The sequence below is a fragment of the Typopeltis vanoorti genome, chromosome 15 (genome assembly GCF_054136105.1).
Source record: "Typopeltis vanoorti isolate ZY-2024b chromosome 15, IOZ_Tvanoo_1.0, whole genome shotgun sequence".
In the NCBI taxonomy this organism is placed as follows: Eukaryota; Metazoa; Arthropoda; class Arachnida; order Uropygi; family Thelyphonidae; genus Typopeltis; species Typopeltis vanoorti.
In genome coordinates, this window is record NC_143563.1 from 7,843,809 (window position 1) to 7,859,782 (window position 15,974).

General features: G+C 34.6%; 1 protein-coding gene across 2 annotated transcripts in view; it reads left to right on the forward strand.

Annotated features, from left to right (window-relative positions):
• The first annotated feature begins 606 nt into the window (after nt 1-606).
• LOC150098341 (casein kinase II subunit beta) overlaps nt 607-15,974 on the forward strand; it is a 104,295-nt gene continuing 88,927 nt past the window's right edge. The window contains exon 1 of one of the 2 annotated variants that reach the window (XM_090404550.1): nt 607-905. The gene's annotated coding sequence lies outside the window, so the exon portion shown is untranslated. The other variant, XM_090404551.1, reaches the window with a different exon arrangement.

Genomic DNA, 15,974 nt, shown 5'->3' on the forward strand with positions numbered 1-15,974 from the left:
ACATCATAGAGACTTTTAAGATATTAAAGGGATTTTATAAAATTGATACAAATGAAAATTTTGCATATGTGACAAATAGTCAGCCAAATAGGGACCATCCGTGGAAGTTGTTTGAGTGTGGTTAGTAGGGGGTGTGGAGACCAGATTTTTTGCGTTGAGAGTGGTGAGTGAGTGGAATGGATACCCAGAATTGGTTGTGAGTTCCCTGACAGTGAATGGATTCAAGAAGAGATATGTTAGGATTTGTGTGTTTTGATTTGGGTCTCACACAATAAGTCTCCGGACTCAATGGAAATGCCGTAAATAATAATAATAATAATAATAATAATAATAATAATAATAATAATAATAATAATAATAATAATAATAATAATAATAATAATAAATTTATGAAGTGGACAAATTTCTAGAAGAAACAATAAAAAGAATTGAATGACTTTTTATTTTTATTATTATAATAATAAAGTAATAATAATAATTATTATTAGGGTTAATACGGTCTCCTTACTCCCTATACGGGATAAACGACGTTTGCTGATTTTTTTTAAATTATATTATTTTTTTTTTTTATAATGTCGATATTGAAAAGCTTTCTTGAATGTCTTGAAAGTGTTGTATGGACTTGTTACGAATGTTACTGGTTTCGCCGCTTGGGTTATGTAGTAGTTTTAATCATCCTGTTGTGCATCACGTTTCGTGTAATGTAAGGAAATAGTAGCATTTGTTGAAGCAATTAGTTGAGTGTTACTTAATTTTAAGGAAAAAAAGGATTCAGCGGTTAAGGGAGGATTACTTTTTGAATAAGTGTTTACTTTATGTTAAATGTATTTTACTTGATTAGGTCTTCAGTGTGTTAACGCCTGGGGAAAAAAGTAAATAAATAAAATAAAGACCAGAAAAGAAAGGTATCAAGCGAATAGTTTTCTATTTGTATAATATTTTGTTTACTAGTGTGTTCGACTGTTTTCAGTTTAGATAAATTAATATCCAGATGAAGTAGATATTTATTGCTATCAAGGGTATACAGGGTGCTTGGTTTTATCCTTTTCTGTACTATCAAATGCCTCAAACTTCATTTCCTACCACATAGATCATCGTTGATGTATTAAAAAAAATTTTTTTTTATAAATAATGGGGAAGTGTTAAGGAGTGCTGGTGTACGAAATTACGAACTCAAGAATTGCAAAAACATTTTATACAATTTTTCAAGTTCATCCAAGAGAGGTAATGATGAATTGAATTATTTTCCTTTATAATTGACTTTGTAAGATGTATTGTGCTTGTTTTGAGATAAATCCAGACTAATTTTAACATTCACCTAAGTTAATCATTCATCTGAAAATATGTAGTATTTCATGATAATCTGATATTTTTGGTAGTAATGGTACCAGTTACTGTGAAAAGAAAAGTAGACAGAATAGTGTGAAACAAAAGCCAGACATTGTCAGAAAAATATAACATTTAGAACAAGGTAACATGAAACATTCACACATTTGGGAAAATGTGCTGGGTTAATAATAACAGAGATTTGCAATGTTATGCTTGTATCTAGACTAGTTATTATTATTAGTGCTATGTTTCACTATGAAAATTGCATAAATTCATGTGGAAGGAACCTAAACAGATGTCTTCAGATGGTTGAAGATAAGAGTCTGCATAGAATTTTAAATTAGAAGTGAGTGCTCTCTAGTGTTCAGCAGAATAATTGTGAGTTTACCAATAAAAACATGCTAAAGTTTTGAAATGAATCAAAGATGAATGGTGTACGTAAGGACCTCCTGTGATGAGCCTTTTAACTCCATGGAGGCCTGAATAATAATAATGAATGGTGTATGTATGTGACCTGCAGATTGATTCATACAAATATTTTTTGGGAAAGGTGAAAGAGTTTAAAAATGCACCAAATTTTAGACAATAGGTGCAAATTTTGGAAAGAAGAGAAAAAAAAAGCTGGGCATACAAGATGAAGTTTTCTGCAAGAACAATGACAAAGCATATGAAAAGAAATGACAGCAGAAGTTTCTTCCTTGTATCTCATTGTGTATCTCAGTTCCTGCCTTGTATCTCATATTTCCAAAGAATATAGGATAACATGGAGAAGTTTTATTTTAGGTGGTAGAGATTTTCAGTGCTGCATTTGATGACACCCTACTTGGAGACCTGAAGCAGTTAGACAAAAATAGTTCTATATTTGATCCTTTGCATAGTGTTTCTTGATTAACCATTAGCTAAACCATTATACTTAATATTATATGCTTACAAAAAAAAGGGTTAAAGTATCTAAACAATCATGGAAGGAGTTACAGAAAATATCAGAGGTGGAAAATGTTTTAGAGGCATTGCTGACGTACGATCAAAAGAAAGAATCAAGGATCATAAAAGTTATATAAAAGCAAGATAGGATATTCTGAAATTTTTTTTTTGCTGATAAAATTTTTTTTTTTTTTTTTTTTTAATCACACACCCATGAAAAGTTATAAACCTATAGTACCTTAGTTTTGTGATCAAGCTAAGGATTTCTTTTTTTATCATTGGTTTATTTATATTTTGCATTCTCTTTTACATAGTTGAGACCTAGAAACCAAACATGGAACTTTTTTAAAGCTGCTTCCAAATAAGTGAAGTGATTGCACAATGAACTGGACCTTGAAATTACCTATCACCTTAAGCCTTATCCAGTTACTTGGAGAAATTAGACAAAGCAACAATGATAGAACAGTTTTAGAAAACGTTTAGGAGGAATAGTTTTTTTTTCCCTACTATTTATCCCACACTTGAGATACAAGAACCTATAGCACATCAGTGCCGTGTGCGAGGTGCAATGCAAATGAGGGTTGAGAAAGAAGAAACCTATTGATATTTTTCTTAAAGAGCTGTGGGTTGAGATTGTTGGGAAATGCATCATGATGAAAGCTGTTCCACAGGGCAGAGGTAGATGGAATAAATGATGAAGAGAAGCCGGTTTGATGAGTTCACAGTATTCTATAAAGGGATATTGGACAGCAAGTGGAGGAGCGATGTTTGCCAATTCACTGGAGGAGTAACAATGAAAATACTTGCAGAAGAATCTGTGAAATAGAGATTGTAGTGAGCCTGTGAGTGAAGGGTTATCGGTGAGCCAAATTGCTCTCCTCTGGACAGCATCAGGAATTTTTAAGGAGTTTTTCACAGTTATAACTGTGAAAGGCACACAACATTAAACTACATAATTGAGGAAAACCATTTAAATTGCAACTCACAACAATAATCATTTGGATTACATTTGGATTCTAAATGTCTTAGAGAGTTCAATGTAAGGACATTGGACATTGATAACATTCAGGAATGCATTTCAGCAGAGCTTATCTAAGATCGTATATATGCAGGGCCATCGCCAGATTAGATCGTGCCCTGAGCCGAACAATTAAATATAGCCCCTGATGGATTATAAGACAAAAATATAAGAAAATCTCCAATTGCCATTTTGTTTTTATTACAAGAGAAACATTAATGCAAAATGATTACATAATAATATTAATTAAATGTTTGCTCTACGGGGATATTTACATCTAGTTTGCTCAACTCACCATACACCTCTTGCTCACTTACAGTCAGTCTCTCTTCCCCATCATATATAAGCTCTTTGTTTATAAGCTCTTTATAAGAGAGGTATGAACAGCAGTTAGCTAATGAAGCCAAAAAGAATCCTAAGGAGTTCTTTCGATATGTAGCCAGCAAAAGAAAGAATGATTATGGAAAGATGACATTGATTGGGGAAAATGGTATGAAGACAGCTGTTGTAGAGATACTTAATGAGCAGTTCATAAAGGTCTTTCAATCTTGTGAATGTGACTTCATGGAGAGAGTGGGAGCAGTTGATGATGGGGAAGAGAGACTGACTGTAAGTGAGCAAGAGGTGTACGGGGAGTTGAGCAAACTAGATGTAAATAAGGCTGTGGGACTTGATAATATATCAGCACATATTCTGAAGGAATGTGCCATGGAGTTGACACTGGCCTTGACATATTTTTTTAATACAAGTCTTGCACTGGGTCAAGGTCCTAAGGAGGGCAAGATTGTGCTACTTCATAAAGGAGGTGATAGAACTCAAGCATCAAACTATAGGCCTATCTGTGTGTCAGGTGTTGTAGTTAAGTTGTTGGAGAAGCTTGTGAGAACTAGGATTCAAATTTGGTTCACAACAATGGTATTATCTTTCATGGACAGCATAGATTTACTAAAGGGAGGTCATGTTTTAGTAATCTTGCTTATTACAATAAGGTGACTGCTTCCATGGACAGAGGAGAAGAATACACAGTAATATAATTAGATTTTGCAAAGGCTTTTGATAGATTACCACATGATAAGTTGATAGACAAACTGGAGTGGATGGGGTTGGATATTAGATTGGTGCATTGGATTGGAGACTGGCTATCTGATAGGTATCAACAAGTTGTGTATGAGGGAGTGATATTCAGGAAAAGGAAAGTTACTAGCGGTGTGCCTCAGGGGTCTGTTTTATGACTGTTGCTGTTTAACTTGTATATTAATGATATTGGCGAAGATTTGGATGGAGATATTCAGTTGTTTGCAGATGATGCAAAGTTGGGATGAACCATGAAGAGCAGAGAAGAAGCAAAATGTGAGGTTTTAAAATTTGGAAAACAGGATATGTTGTTGGAGGTGGAGGAAATAAGAGATCTGGGGGTGATAGTGTATAAGGATCTGAAATTTAGGGGACACATAGCCAAAATTGTGAAGACAATACAAAGGCTTATGGGAATGATGTGGAGGACACTGACTTGTAGAAGTAAGGAGATTCTTGTTCCATTGTATAAGGCTTTGATTAGGCTATACATGGACTATTGTGAGCAGATTTGGTCACCTGATTTTCAGAAGGATGAAGAGATGTTGGAAAGTTGCCAGAGGTGAATGACTAAGATAGTTTCTAACCTCTGGAATGTCGAGTATGAGGAAAGATTGAGAAGATGCAACTTGCTGAGTCTGGTGGACAGGAGGAAGAGGGGAGATATGATAGAGACCTACAAGTTATTAAGGGGTTGTTATAGAATCAATGCTGGAGAGGTTCTACAGAAAATAGTGGGAGATCAGGGGAGAACCAGAGGTCATCCCTGGAAACTGTGTAAAGAGGATGTGGGTAAGGGAGTGAAAAGCAGGTTTTTTTCATGCAGGGTCGTGAATGATTAGAATACCTTGCCTGAGAGTGTGGTGTCTGCAGAGAATTTGATTGTCTCTATTAAAGCACAATATGATGAGCTGTGTGTATGATAAAAGGGCCTCCTAGATTAGTCTTTGACTCCATGGGGTCTTGAGTAATAATAATATTCTTGATTTAATCCTTTATCCGAGGGCAAGCAAACAAATATCAAAATATATAATATTATGTTGTACTAACATAGTATTCTGAATACCCCTTGAAGGTGCATATCATGAATTTGATGATATAAATTTCAGATAGAATTGAATTATATTTAGGAAAGTGATGTAAAACTGAGTTAAGGCAGTGTTGTATATTATCTTTGAAGTTATAATCCATGTGGCATTACTAAGGAGAGCAGCATTAAGCTTGATCTTCAGGTAGGAGATAGTTTTGTGTAGATCGTATTAAATAAATCTGCTATCTTTCAAGAGTTGCCACATAATGATACATTTTGTATAACAGTCAGCAGTAAAAGGATAGTATGAAAATAGGCAGGAAATCCATTTCGTTTATTCATAATTATGAATACACATTAAATATGGAAAGCTACTTGAATAAATTAATGTAGAATAGGAATAAATTAATGTGGAATAGGAGAGAAATCCACATATTAAAATTAAAACTAATTTTAATATGTGGATCAGAGTTTGCTTGAAAAGAGTTGTTCAAAAACTGGAAACTGTGAAAAATTAAAAGGGTGAACAGATAACAAGAATGGCAGAATCATATTGAAAATGAAGGTATAAAAGAACATGCCATAATTGATATTCAAGAATGTGTTGAACAGCATTAAGCATAGATAGAAGATAAAAAATTAGCAAAAGTATATGGGACAAAAATATCAAGCAAAGAATCATGTGAAAAATCAAGATTTTAGTGGGTTGATGAAGTTAGTGCTTTAGACTAAAATGCCCATTGTGCCATTGAAAATGGTACAAAATGGGTATGCTTGAAATTGAAAATATCCCAGAGTGTATAAAGTTCCTTGTGTCTGCAGTTTGGCCTGCTCTAAACAGACTGGTAGATCAGTTAATATCTGCCTTGGAGAACTCAAAAATTACATCCATGATCATCTGTATTGCAAGTTGGGATTAGCATATCATGCTCTGGATACTCCTTCACATAGGATCAGATGGAGGAAACATCTTTATTACATAGAATTCATTATAGGTCTGAGAACATTTTTAAAATCAGCATCAGCTATGAAGCACTCTTCTAACCTCAATAAGTATGGTTGCATTAATTTACCAAAGATCTGGGAGACTGTCATTTTAAGACCTGATAGCCTGACTTCTCTAAATTACTTTTATGATTATGCAATTTATACAGGTTGCTAATAGTTCTGTTGCTAGTTACAATTTAAATTGTTTTCATCAGTTACATACTTTAGCGCTTGATATTAAAGAATTAATGTGAAGTCATATCCTCTATATATAAGTAACTTAGTTGTGAAGATACTCCACATGTGTAAGGTCTGTTAAAGGATAAACCAAGAAAATAATTTCTTGGCATCTTTAATGTAATGTAGTGCTGTGTGCCTTTTAAGTTATAATTGTGCTGTGCTCTGATGATGCTGGTTAGAAAACCAACAAAATATTAGTTAGTTTAATAAATATGTATATATTTCCTCTTGTATTGTTTATACCAGGGGTTCCCAACCCTATGCCCGCGGGCACCATGGCGCCAATCGACCAATTTGTGTGTGCCCGTTGCTGTTCAACCATGTACCGTATAGTTTGAAATAATCACGCAACAATTCATGGCATGCTATATGACGCATGCGTTAATGAGACATGACAAGTATTAAACGCATACAATGTAAAGTAGACGCACATTCGAAGTTGTTCATTCCAGTTTAAGAACTGGAATATCATCATATTCTCCTAACTATGAAGCACTGGCCAATGAAATGCAATGCCAAAGATCTCACACACACACACACACACACATATATATATATATTTAAATTTTTATATAATGTAAACTTTTAAGTAATAAAACATTTGATTATAATGTAAACTTTGAATGTATTCATTTAACAAAAGAATTTTAAAAAATTTGCTTGAAAAAATAGATGGTGCCCATCACCCTATCGGTATTTTAGAACGTGCTCTAGGAAACAAAATGTTGGGAACCCCTGGTTTATACCATAAAACATTTATTATGAATTTTCTTATCATAATTATATAGTATAAAGAAAATGTATTTTTTTTCTCACCAAGACACAATATAGATGCCCTCCCCCACTCTCCCCCTCCAGTTTACCCCTGTGTGTAGATGGAGGAAACATTTTTATTACATACAATTTGTTATAGGTCTGCTGTACAATCATTTTATAGGTTATAGGTGTGCTGCACAATCATTTTATGCATACTATGATGTCAAAAAGCTTGAGGAGCAATACTTTACTTGACATATAGTAAACAAATTGGGAAGAAAGTCGATTAAAACCAGTCATGAAATCTTAATTGTGGTAAATAACCATAATAGGTGATGCATCAGAAAATTGATATATGGAAGAAAATGTAACACTTAAGTGTTTTACAAAATGCATAATTGCACATTCAGTTCATTGGTCTCTCTGACAAAACAAATCTGTCTTTATGACATCTCTCCCACCAGTTGGAGAGAGTGACCATGTGATTTTGACATGGAAGATGAATAGACATGCAGGAGTATCAAAGAAAAGGAACGTATGTGGAATTATAAGGCAGGTGATTATAATAGTCTTAGGTATCAACTAGGAGCAGTTTCATGGAGAGCAGAATTGGATGGCCAGGATATCATTAGCGCTTGGTAAATTGTGAAGGAATATTTGTTAGGAGCAATAGTAAGCTGTATTCCATGAGTGAAGAAGCGAACACAACTTGGTGTAAAGTGGATGACAAACAATATCAAACAGGAACTGCAGTTGAAAAAGAGATTATGGAAGAGATATAAGGAGAGGGGTGGAGGGCAGATACACGAAGAATATAAGATGCAGGTCAGGAGAGTGACTAGTATGGTGAGGAAGACAAAACTGAAATATGAGAAGAGATTGGCACTAAGATCTAAAGAAAACCCTAGGGAATTTTTTAGCTATGTGGCCAGTAGGAGGAGAAATGATTGTGGAAGAATGACATTGCAGGATAAAAATGGGAATAGAGTGACTGATGCAGAGGACATAGTGGAGTTGTTCAATGAGCACTTTATTGGAGTATTTCATCCTGGAGAAGGAGGTTTTAATACTAGAGGGATAAGGCAGGTTTAGAAGTGCAAGAGGAGAGTGTGTTCCAAATACTGAGTATTCTGGATATCAGTAAAGCTGTGCAACTGGATGGTGTTTCACCATGGGTTTTGAGAGAATGTGCTAAAGAACTGACAGCCCTGTTGACCTGGCTCTTCAATAAAAGTCTGGCTGTGGGAAAGGCACCCAAAGAATGGAAGGAAGGTAAGATAGTGCCGCTGCACAAGGACAGTAGCAGACTGGAAGTGTCTAATTATAGGCCAGTTTGTGTGTTAAGGTCTTGGAGAAATTAGTGAGGGACTATATACAGCATTGGGCAGATGAAGGGTAATGTTATCTGTGAGAATCAACATGGATTTGTTAATGGGCACTCTTGCTTTAGTAATATGATTGCCTTTTATAATAAAGTGACAAGAGCAGTTGATGAGGAAAAGGCATATACCGCTATTTTTTTTGATTTTGCAAAGGCATGATAAGCTGATATTTAAGTTGCAGCACATGGGTTTAAATGTCATGTCAGGTTAGTCAACTGGATTCATGATTGGCTGTCTGATAGGTATCAGAGAGTTGTGTATGAAGGGGCAATATCAAGGAAGCAGAAGGTTACAAGTGGGGTTCCACAGGACTCAGTACTGAGACCTGTGTTGTTCAACCTTTATATTGATGACATTGTCACTGGATTGCAAGGGGATATTCGGTTGTTTGCAAATGATGTAAAGCTGGGTAGGGTTATCAGTAACAGTGCAGATATGGCAGTCCTGCAGGAAGATTTGAATAAACTAGACAGATTGACAAATGAGTTGGGGTGTCAGTTTAATGCAGCAAAATGTGAAGGCCTGAAGTTTGGGATCCATCGATGGGAGGATGCATACTCGATTGGAGGAGCTATACTGGAGTAAGTAGGGGAGACAAGAGATCTGTGGGTGATTGATAGAAAACTGAAATTCAAGAAGCATATTGCAAAGGTGGTGAAGGTAATCCAGAGGATTGCTACAATACTGAGATGGATGCTGACCTGCAAAAGATAAGCGTTATCATTCCATTGTATAAGACCCTGATCAGGCCACGCTTAGACTATTGTTCTCAAATTTGGTCCCCAGGATTTGAAGGGGATAAATTAACTGTGGAAAAGGTACAGAAGCAGATAACAAAGATGGTTTTTAGGTACTGTACAATGTCAGTTACGAGGATCGACTGAAAGAATGCGGACTGCAGAGTTTGGTGGATAGAAGAAGGAGAGGTGATATGATCGAGACTTTTAAACTGTTGAGAGGCAGTTACAGGGCGGACATTGGGGAGTTCTTTTGCTTGGTGGAACGGCAGGAAGGAGCAAGGACAAGGGGCCATCCCTGGAAGTTACAAAAGGAAGCTGTGAGCAAGAGGGTAAGGAGTGGTGTGGTTTCTTTGCATGGAGGGTGGTTGAACCATGGAATGCATTACCTGCGAGAGAGTAGTTAGAGCAAGAACAGTCAATGAGTTCAAGGAAATAAGTAGTTCAAGGAGTGGTGTTTCTGAAGAAGGACCTCCTGTGATGAGTCTTGACTCCATAGAGGCCTGGATGATGATAATAATAATTTATGTAATTCTGGGTAGATTTATTAAAATTTGGTATTTGGAATATCTTGAAAAATTTGTCAAGCCATTCCAGTTTTTATTTAAATTGGATGAATTACAATGCTGTGATTTGCAAGAAGCAAAATCTGTTGAAATATTTCTCAGTAACTTTGTTCTTGCTTCATGGAATTTAATAAAGTTTAGAATTTAGGATGCACACAAAATGATTCAAAAACAGCTATTAATAATTCTGTACTGGCTGAATGGAATTTAATGAAATTTGGCACAGTACAGTATTTAGGATCCCATGAAAAATTATTGATCCAGCATTATTTCAAAGCCGAATGTAGAAACTATGAAAGTTTCTACATTCGATTTTAGATTTGGTTTCCCATTATTTATGGCAAAATAAAGATAATTGTCTGTAAGTACAAAAGTGGGGAGAAATATGTTTGTGATAATAGTTCACTATACATGAATGCTGTTGTAAAACTCAACTTTTATGATTGTCTGCAGTCACATCCTGCAGCTGATAATGATATGAGATTTGAGATAAGTTGTATAGGGATGTGATGAAGGGAGTGAGGAGTAATATTTTATGTAGAGTTGTTAGTCAGTGGAATACATTGCCTGAGTGTGTTGTGAGTGCAGGTAATGTAAATAACTTCAAAGCTCATTATGATATACATGTTGCTGGTTGAATGGGCCTCTCTCGATGAGTCTGACTCCATGATGGTTACCAAATAGTAATAATGCAGATCAAATGCCATGTTATCCTAGAGAGAGAGTGGGGAAGGGCATATTTTTTGTTATATCTGTAATATGTAGAAAAAGTTTCAGAATAAGTGAATCCTTTGAAATCTTATGAGGTGTTTGAAAGTGATTTAGGATGTTTTATAGGGAAAAATATTGAAAACTAAATTAGATTTATACAGGGTACCCTGTTAATTCCATTATGTAGATGAATTGGTTAATGTTCTGTGATCTTGCACTGTCTTTCCTGTTTTCTATTAAATATTTAAAAAAAAAATTATTTATTAGTTAATCCTCTATAATAGCAACCCCCTCCCCCTTTAATCAGAATTGCCTCAGTTCATTGCAGCTTGGAATTTTTAAGGTGACAGAAACATTTCTCAGCTTAGATTACAGTATCTCTTTCTCTCATGCAAAAGTTGGTTTTATATTGTCTCACTGCTGTCCAGTTTATTTGAGATCTGGTGATTTAGCAGATCATTGAAGTATGTAAAAATCATTTCAAGATCTTGGAACTATTTCTGTATGATCTGTGTAACTTGATCATACAGATAATAAGTTTGAGTGCAGAAAAGGTATCTAGTTGTCAATGGTATTTGTGGTTATAGCTAAGATATTCTTCATCAGTATCAGGACCTCATATATGCCAAGAAAACATACCTTCATTCTGCCAGTCTACACTATTGCTTCTTGGCATGGAATGGATCAGGATATGACCAAAATCATAGCTACACTCACAGACCAGTGTTGACACTAAGTGTCATACTAAAGGTGGCACAAAGTTACTCACATGGTACTGCTACTTTGCTATCATGATGATTGTACATGTGCATTAATTCTGCTTACCTGCTCTGTATAGCCTGGAAAGATAGTACAGTACTCTAGTTGAGGTGAATTTTTCTGTGTATTCATTGACTGTCGATAAAAGCAGATGATTGTTAAAATGTATTGTTTCATAACATTTTTTGCAAATATATACCTTGTACGCTTAGAATACTAATACAATGTAGTCAAACACCATTAGAAAATACTGTTAAACTTGCTATCATCTTTTGGTGCATACCTTTAGAAAGATGTACTAGGTATGATAGTAATGCAATACCTCATGACTGTTTTTATGATCAAAAACTTCTTCTACATTGATCTGTTTGTCAGATTTCTGATTTGAATGGGTGATCAGTTATTACATTTTAGTCTTTGAAAGCTTTCATAACTGCATCAGACCATCTGTACTTTGTTTCTGTGTGCCTTTTTCCTGCAAGTTTTGTATCAAGTACTTCTTTTACTAATATTTTATTTCTCATTCTGTTTATCATCCAGTCTCTGTGGAGTCAAAAACTTTCCTATGGGTGGTCCTCACTATCACATGATGCTTATCCAATCATGTCCTAAAGGTATTCACTGTTTCTCACACTCATCATGCTCAGGCAATGCATTCTACTCACTGATACTCTATGCCAGAAATTTGTAGCATAGCTAGGTTTTTGTGTAGCAATTTCAGTAACTGGTAAAATATCCTGTCACAGGTGCCCTTGTCAACTGCTCAAGTGCTGTAGTGTTTCTACACTACCAAAAATCTCCTATTCTCTTGCTCACCCTTATACAATTTCTGAGGACAGTCTTTGTTCTTCCTTATCTTGCTCTATTCTATATTAATATGGTACAAACATATAGATTTGAAAATTGAGATGTAAGTGGAAGAAACATTAATACTAAATAATTACAGAAGTTACTTACATAAAATTATTCATTTGTAGAATTTTGGGCTATGTTTCATAGCTACTGTGAAGCACATATTCACAATCCTAACCTTAACAAAAACAGTTGCCTTAAACTGTCTCAATTTTGGGAGGTTGTCCTCACTAATATTTACCATTTATGTGTTTCATGAATTGTAATTAATTATTTAAATTTAAATTTATTTGTCTTTAATTTATTTTATTTCTTAATATCTATTAATACAGGTGGAGTTATTCTCCTGCAGTCAATAGTACATATAATATAAAAACTTTCAGTTTAATTGTCCTCTCTCTCGCTCTCTCTCTTCCTGTAGTTGATTGAAAATGGCTATGAAACAGCTGAAAATTCTACAAATAAACAATTTTATATAAGAGACTTCCATAATTATCGAGTATTAATATGGTACAAACATGTTGCCATATTATGTTGTGGGCATATTATTCTTCCTCTCCATTATGCTTTGCAAAATTCTCTTAGTCTTCTTATCCAACATGCCAGAATAATCTGATACCACATTAGTAATTTCTGATCATTCTTTCCAAAATAATATTACTTCTTAAAAATTAGATTATTGATTATGAAAATTTTGAAAAATTATAAATTTTTCAGAATTTTAATTTTGAAAAATTAAAGACAGAAACTTAAACTTATAAACTAATAAATTTATTAGCTGCAAAATTTTTGGCTTCTAATAGGCTTCAAAAGATGGCATTTTATAAAAGCAGAATTTACAAAATTGTGTCTAGTGGGAAAGAGTTGTAGATTGTGAAGGTGCTTATTTTAATGAATAAAACATTTTATGAAAATTTCTGCAGTTGTTTAATTTTTATTATTAAAAAACTGCACAAAACGTTTTTAGTTACTTGATAATATTGTGATATGTTATAAATTAAAGATTCCAAGAATATAATTTCTTGGTATCTCTAATTTACTACTTACAGTTCAACCAAGTGAAAAAAACTTTCAACATATATCTTTTCCAGAGTATTTTAATAATAAGGGAATACACATTTTCACTACTTGTATATATATGACTTCTGTATTACTTCAAGCTTGGTATCTCCTCTAGGTCTGGCTCCCACTGAGGCACTTATTAATGCTCTTCATCTGGTTTGCTTATCACCTCAAGAGTAGAGAGGCTCTACTCAATGGCAGGTCTTTGCCTGCCACTGGGTGGAACTACCGCTGAGTTTCCTGTCCTGCATTGATTCAGATCAGGAGTGATAAGTGTAGTATTGATCTTCAGTTTCAATCAGTGACATGTGGTGTGATCTTACAGATCACTTAGTTTTTGGAGTGGTATCTCCTCACTTAAACATACCTCAGGTCGAAACAAGCCTGGGTATTGGCCCTTCCCATAATGCTTAGCTTATACACTTCTGGAAGGAAGGGATGTACTTTGCATTATTGGATACCAAGGTAATTAATGTGAAATCATTAGCATCTATATACAAGTAGTCCAGTCGTGAAGATTTGCTTGTGAAGTACAAAGAAAGTTTGCACTTCATGTGCAAACTTTGTTTGCTTATACTTGGACAAAGGATTAAATCAAGGATATAATTTCTTGGCATCTTTAAGTTAACGAGACTTTTTTTTTGGAATAGCAGGGTGATGTTAAAACCAAGTTAACTTCAGTATCATTGTGTGCTATTCCTCAAGGTATGAGAAACCATTAGGCTTCCTGGTAGAGAACAATAGGCATTAAGCCTACAATCTAGGCCAGATTTTCCTCCTAAAATGGGAATGAAAATCAGAAATAACAAGACAGACTGAAAAGAGTCCGGAATGTTGAAAACACCAGCAATTTTCCATATTCAGAATGCAGCTAATGCAGTGAAGATGATAAATTATAGCATGGAATTAACTTAAATGTAAATAGAATAAGAGAAATTAGCTTAACAGACCTATACAAGACAACGTTCAAATGAATTTTAACTTGTGAAGTTGAGAGCTGGGTTGATCAAGGACTAAGTACCAGCTTATTCAAATAATGAAGGGAATCAAACTGAAGAACATTAACAGTGGTGATGCAAGTTCTAGAATGAAATAAAAAAAGAACTTTGGAATTACAGTAGCAGCAAAAGATGCAATATAGTAAAAAGGCAGTTGGAAAAACTGTACTTTATAAATATGACTACAAGACAAAAATTGTAGTTCCTTGTTAAAGCTAATGAAATAAAATTTCAAGGAAATCAGTGTGCCACATGATTATGTTTACAAGTTTTTGACAATAACTGTTATTTTTTGTTTTATGACACACACACACACACACACACACACAGTGGTTTAATCTTTGCAGTGGAGGACAATTCCTGATCTGTTTACTGATTTAATGAGATCATGAGTGACAATAAAAATCTTGTTCTTAGCCTCCAAATCTTGTCATATATTAAATGACAGCATTGATACTCATCCTTCGAAAATAGCAAAAGCAGCAGTTGATTTAACCATAGCTAATGATACTATTTGATGTCAGATTTCTAATGAAAATGGGAGGGGGAAAACAGCAACAAAAGTGAATTCTGAGTCCAATCATTAAGCAAATGGTCAACAATCTTGACCTTTCTCTTCTTAATAATAGTTGATTGATATTTCCATGTGTCTACCTGCTTGTATTCTGCAATAGATCTTACTGCCATTTTTCCACTGCTCATGTGGGATGTTGAAGAGCACATCTATGAAAGTAATCATTTACCTATTATTTGCACTGTCTTCACAGGATCCATGTTCTCCTACATGAATGCCCATGTGGAAAATGGACTTGATTGACTGTAATACTTTTTCTCCATCTTGCAAAATTTAATGTTGAAGCAGTTCATGAAACACCTATTAGTGAAGTATATAACAGACTGTTGTCTATGCAACAAAAACATTGTCTCGATTTCTTCTTTATCCAAAGCCATGGTGGAATCTTGAGTGCTAAGCAGCCAAAAAAAAAAAAGAGGTCAAGACAGAGATGGGATATATTTTGGAGATATGTTGCTACATCAAATTTAATAGCTTTTAAACATGCTTGGGCCAGTGTGAGATGTCATAGTCAAAACAATCTTGGATTCAGTTTACATCATCAGTTAATCAAACAATCAGTCCAAAAATTGTATCCAAAAATAAAATCCATTCAATTTTTGTATGGATGTGTTGTTGCTGATCGCAAAGCTATTGCAGACACCTTGGGAGATAATTTTGCTACAGTCTCAGCAACAGTTTCTTATCCTCCTGAATTTTTAATATTGAAGGAGTAATAAGAGAAACAGCAGTTAAGCTTTTCTACAAATGGTCTCGAGCTGTACATCTATTTGTTAATGAGAAAGAACTGAAAAGAGCACCTCTGCTGTTTCATCCCAGTGCAGTAGGTCCTGTGACATCTATTATGAGATAAAACATCTTCCATCATCTTCTGTGGATCTCTCTCTTACTATGTAACACATACTTACAGAGGATGAGTTTCCATATTCTTGGAACATGGAAAATCATCCTCTATAAGTATCCTGTAGTCGTCGT